The sequence below is a fragment of the Dromaius novaehollandiae genome, chromosome 3, assembly GCF_036370855.1.
Source record: "Dromaius novaehollandiae isolate bDroNov1 chromosome 3, bDroNov1.hap1, whole genome shotgun sequence".
Classification (NCBI taxonomy): Eukaryota; Metazoa; Chordata; class Aves; order Casuariiformes; family Dromaiidae; genus Dromaius; species Dromaius novaehollandiae.
Genome location: NC_088100.1, coordinates 127,797,911 through 127,803,219, shown reverse-complemented (window position 1 = coordinate 127,803,219; position 5,309 = coordinate 127,797,911). Strand labels below are relative to the sequence as shown.

Genomic DNA, 5,309 nt, shown 5'->3' with positions numbered 1-5,309 from the left:
GACTGAGGTGGCGGTCAGGATGGAAAAGAGCAAAAAAGGCTTTAAAACTGGTGAGTGCAAACTTTTGCTGACATCTCTCCCCAGCTTAGAGGCATCTGAATGGCCTCTGCACTTCTTGCTGTCTTCTTTAACAAAAAAACCTGGCTGCCTTTTTAGGACCAGCCCAAGCCTAAAGCTTTGAATGGCTGGGGAATTTCGGATGAACTTCGGAGTCTTCAAATTGGTAGGGACACTCCATGTCCTGTTGCTCAGCTGTTTGTTACCCGGGAAAGTGCTCTCTCAGCCCCGGCCTTCTCATCCATGCTTATTCACGGTGGGAACGAAAAAAAAGTGAAATGAAAGCAGCAGAGCAGAGCGCAAAGCGATGGAGCAAAGAGATAGGGCAGGCGAAGCCCTGCCGTTTAATTAGACGGGGGGCTGGATGTTTGCTCACAGATCCCGGGAACGCGATAGCAGCAAGAGCAGAAAGCAGGGGAGGAATCACCCCGGAGCTGCTGAACCGGCAGCTGGCAGCTTGGGGAGGGGTAGGAAAGTTTAGCCGCGGAGCAGTAACGCGAAGAAGAGCAGCCCCTGCCCCGGGCAGAGCTGGCGGGGAGGTTTGGGGAAGGCTGCTGGGCACTTTCTGAAACTCGGGCTCGCTGTATGCCTGGGAAGGACGTGTGACTACCCAAAGGATCTCGTTACCGTGAGTCATGCTGACGAAGGAGGGCCGGCGGGGGAAGGCGCCCGGTTAGGCGAGCGGCACCAGGAGCTGCCCCGGCTGGAGGCTGTGGCTGGCTTTAAGGGGAACGCGCACGGACCTCTCCTAAAGCCGCTGCTGTTTTAAGCGGTGACTTGGGACTTTGCTCTGCTGTGGGAAATGCTGGTTTCCTCCAGCCTCTTCCTCTGCAAGGCTGCGCGCCCTTTCCAGCAGGCTCTTCCTACTGCCGATCTGCTCGGCGGTGTAAAGCGGACAAACAAAGCCCGGCTTACAGCGTGGCCCGGCAGCTGGCAAAACCTCGGCGATGCAATAAAAGCTTTTTTTGCGTTAAAGAAGCCCCCAAAATAGCACCTGAAACCAATAAACTTCCCTTTCAGGAACTTCTGTAATTTGAAACACAACAACGAAAAAAAAAATCCAGAATTTTTTTAAGTTGTTTATCAAGCAGGACTTTTCTTTCTTTTTTTTTTTTTTTTTTCATAAATTTCAGCTGGGCAGAGGTGACCTCCGGGCTGGTACACGGAGGCTGCTCAGAGCACTTGGCACAGGGTCGTCTGCCTGGGCTGAGTCTTTTCAAACTGGCTCAATATATAGCTCTTTTTTTGCCTTGCTTTCCTCTGGGAACAAAACGGTGCTTGGAGCATCCCTTAAAACGAGTGCTTTTTGCCCACGCTGGCCTTTCTCAGCTGCACCCATCTTCATCCTCACTCCAAGTTTCTCCCAGACAGCTTTACCGTAACCCAGCTAAACAAAACCACGGTTTAAAAACAGGGGTTTTTTTCACTCCAACCTCCCCCCCCCCTTTCTTCCTTCCTTTCAGGTTTTCCAGATGACACAGAGTCATGTTGCAGCGGTGTTGCATCATGCAACGTCAGCCCTCGCCCGGCCCGGCGCGGCGGGCGGCCCTCCCGCTCGCGCAGCTGATCTGTTAGAAGTGAAGCGGCTAAAAATACCGCACGGGATGGGCCCGAGGCTCAGCGAGCGTGAATCGGTGCCGCTGGTGCCTGTCGATGGATCGTGCTGAGCTCGGCGCCGTGGGGGAGGAAGGTCTCTGCGTGGTGCCCCCCAGGCAAAGGCCTGTTACGGAGCCAAGCACCGGCAAATCTCCCTCAAAGGCACCGAGTGGCTTCGTAGCAAGCTTGGATAAAGGCTGGCTCCTTGCATTTAAAACAGAAACGTCCTTGTGCTACCCAAACAGCGAGCACACATCAGGTTTTGCACGTGGCCAGCATTCCTGGACTGAGCGAGGGGACGGCGGTTTGGGACATGCCACTACATCCCAGCTCCGTTTTCCCCTTCAAACCCTTTTTGCTGCCACTCGACTCTGCAACAACAAAGTCCTGCTCGATGCAAAGTGTCCTGCTGCAGCAGCAAGCCCTTGGCTCACCCGTGCATCTACCGGCAGTCACGTATTCCTGGGATATTGCTCTGGGGCCCTGCGGGAGGCTTTGGGCGGGGTCGAAGTGCTTTCAACAAGTATGGATTAGCAAGGGGATGCTCCGATCTGCGTCGCTGCAGCATCTTCCCCTCCGTTTTCCCATGCCTCACCCCAGCCTTAGAGCAGGCTGCTAACGAAGCGCGGAGCGTTTTTTTGGATACCGCCGAGCGTTTCACCCTCCGCCACATGCTTTGCCCCATCGGCGCCCGGTGCCTTAGGCGAGGTGCGTGCGTGCGTGTTTTGGTTCTCGCGACGCGGAGGATGCGCTGTGGCTTGATGCAAATGAGGGCTGAAGCTCTCCGGGAGGCTGGCGGCAGCGCGAGGAGGCCGGTTGCACAGCGAGGGCTGGAGAGGCGCGGGGAAAGGCAGAGGGACGCAGGGCAAGAGGCTGGGCTGCGAGCTACCGTTTAAAAACAAATATTCCCCTCTGGTGCCCTTAGGATAGTTTTATGAAATATTTCTAAAGAAACAAGCGTTAAGGGGAGGCTGATTCCGGCTGCTCTGTGCCCCCGAGGGCTCTGCACAGCCCCTTTCGCTCCGGGGTGAAACGCTGAGCTCCATCGCCGCAGGGCTGGGGCTGCCCTGGAGGGGGTAAATGCCACCAAGAAGATGCTGCTGGAGGTCTCTGGGCCAGTCCAGGGGAGTAACAGCCCCAAAGAGGGCACTGGGGGCAAGCAGGGTGCTGCTGGGGCTGCTCAGGAATCAGAGCTGGTTCCCGGTCAGTGCCTGGAAGAGTAAAGCTGAGGTCTGGCCCTTGCAAGGGGAATTAAAGTGAACGCTAAGCACTCTATGCCCGTAATAAAAAAAAAAAGAGAACAAGGAAAGAAGAAGTGGAGCTGCGACGCAGGCAGCGAGGGGCAGAGATGCGAGATAGCGGAGGCAGGGCCCGTGGCGAAGCAACGGCCCCTTCCTCGGTCAGGGATGCTGCTGCCGAATGCCAGAGCCGAGGGGACACGGGGACGAGGCCTGGAGCTGGGAAGGGACCCCTGCCTGGGAGGGTGCCGCGGGGCAGCAGGGATCGCTGGCTGAATAAGCTGATGATAGGGCAACTCTGACCTGCCGGCACGAGGCATCTACGAAACGCCAAGGCAGGGAGTTTCCAGCAGAGGTAGGGAAATATGAAAAGTCTTGCTCTTTTGCAAGGCACTGCTGATGTATTAGCTGGAGGAGGGCAGGCGGTTGTGCTGACCATGCGCAGGAAGGACTTGCTTGGACAGGAAGGGTTGCAAGGATTGTCCGGGCAAACGGAGAGCTTCTCTTGGGAGAGGAAGCCCAGAGAAGCTGGCTTGCTTAGCCTTGCCAAACGGAGGCCACGAAAGAGCATGACAGCTGTCCAAAAATTCACACGGGATGCCAATCACTGCTTGAGCACAAGGACACCCGTGGCTATAAGGATAAGCTGCCCTGGAGATGGCCAGGCTGGGAATTAGAAGAAGGCATCTCACCACCAGGCCTGGGAGGCTGTGCAAGAGCCTTGCTGGAGAGCACCAGAGGCAAATCCCTGAGCTGTTTTCAAGGCTGCTGGGCCCATGGGGATGTTTTTGGCAGGGATGTGGCTCCAACTGTCTTGGGACAGATATCCATAGTGGCAGGGAGGCTGCTCCAGCAGGGAGGCAGAAAGCTGCTTTGCCCTGTGCTCCTGGCCGCCTCCATGCCGCGTTGCAGGAGAAAGGCTTGGCCAAAGCACCTCAACTGCCGGGGATCATGGGTTTTTTTCTGCAGCCTTGAATCTAGCTCAGGGATGGGCAAGGCTGTTGATATTTATGTCTTCTTTCTTGCTACTTCAGATCCCGGCTACAGCTTGAACTTCTGGTTGCACTGTAGATCTATAGGTACCATTCCCTCAGTGAGTGATGAAGCCGTACATGCACACGCGCACATGTGCACGCGCGGAGTAATTACTCTGCACGCTTCACTCAGCAGTTCATTATTTATCCAATAAAAAAAAAAAAGCTCCCAGTGTCATATTGCTGCAGTCCCGGGTAGTTCAAGTATAATCTGTAGTGCTGCCAAATTGTAGATCAGCCAGTATTTTCTTGACAGTTCATTAAGAGTAATTTTTGTTTGTTGGAGCCGCAGCTCAGGTTTATGTGTCTCCTCTTAGCAAAAGAAAAATAAAATAAAACCCTGCTGCCTGTAATCACGCTTAGCAGTTTGTTTTGTGTCAATAATGTAACCTGAAAAATGTGAGTTGAATCAGATGCCAAACAAGAAGAGGGAAAAGAATAGTTTCAGCACTTTCTGCCTCGAGGCCGGCTGGCGAGGCTGGAGCGGGAGCTGCAGAAGGGCTGGCGGGTTGCTTCCTCCCAGCTGGGCGATCCCCTCCGCCAGCAAAGTCCGCATGAAACATCAAGTGTCGGCGTTGCGGATACCCGGCTGCGCAGGGAGCTGAAGGAGGAAAGTTGACACGACGAGTTGTGGGTCAGGACTTTGGTAGCTGCGAGGGATGATGCCTGGAGCACCGGTGCCTGGGCAAAGGTGCGTGGATGATAGGGACAGGAGACGTGTTTTTAAGGGGATTTGGGCACTTAAAGATTAGGCTAGCCCTAGCAGGGCTCTAGAACGGTGCCTAACGCCCATAAACTTCATCTGGCCCTTAAACGACTGTGTTTAAATGTAATGATCTGTTTAAAGACTGGACATTCCTACTGATTTGCTGTTAGGATTTATTCCTTAAAATGTTCCAGTTGGAAACTATTTTGTTTTATCATTGGGACAGTAAACAACCTTTAGCTGCTGACTGGTCTTGGTTGAAAACTGGGCTCCAGTTGCTTGCTGGTGCTTGTCTGAAAGCAGGCGTTACTGCCGTCGCGCCCACGAGACCTAGTGCTCTCCTCTCCCGTCTTGGTGCTGCGCGTGTCTGCCTGCTCCCACGCAGATGCGGGAGTTTTCCCAGTGATCCTCGTGTCCCTCTCGCGTCCACGGCAGGATCGACGGGCTTGGGAAGCACGCGCTGGAGGTAACGGCGGCAGGCAGCCGAGCGGGATGGAGAGTGCCGTGGTGCTCCGGAGGGCACGGGGACACGGGGCCGGCTTTGCAGAGCGATGACCAGCTTGGATCCCGCGTCGCTGCCGCTCGCGTGGCCAGGCTCTGCGTGGGGGATGTGCTTCCAGGGAAGGCTTGGTAAACGCCAAACCATAAGAGGCAGCGGGTGGGGTTGCAAATGCGCTA

At 55.1% G+C, this 5,309-nt stretch overlaps 1 long non-coding RNA gene across 1 annotated transcript; it reads left to right on the top strand.

Annotated features, from left to right (window-relative positions):
- The first annotated feature begins 377 nt into the window (after window positions 1-377).
- Window positions 378-4,878, top strand: LOC135327972 (uncharacterized). Its single transcript, XR_010388670.1, has 2 exons — window positions 378-685; window positions 1,521-4,878. It is a non-coding gene; the product is annotated as an uncharacterized LOC135327972 (long non-coding RNA).
- The last annotated feature ends 431 nt before the right edge of the window (window positions 4,879-5,309 follow it).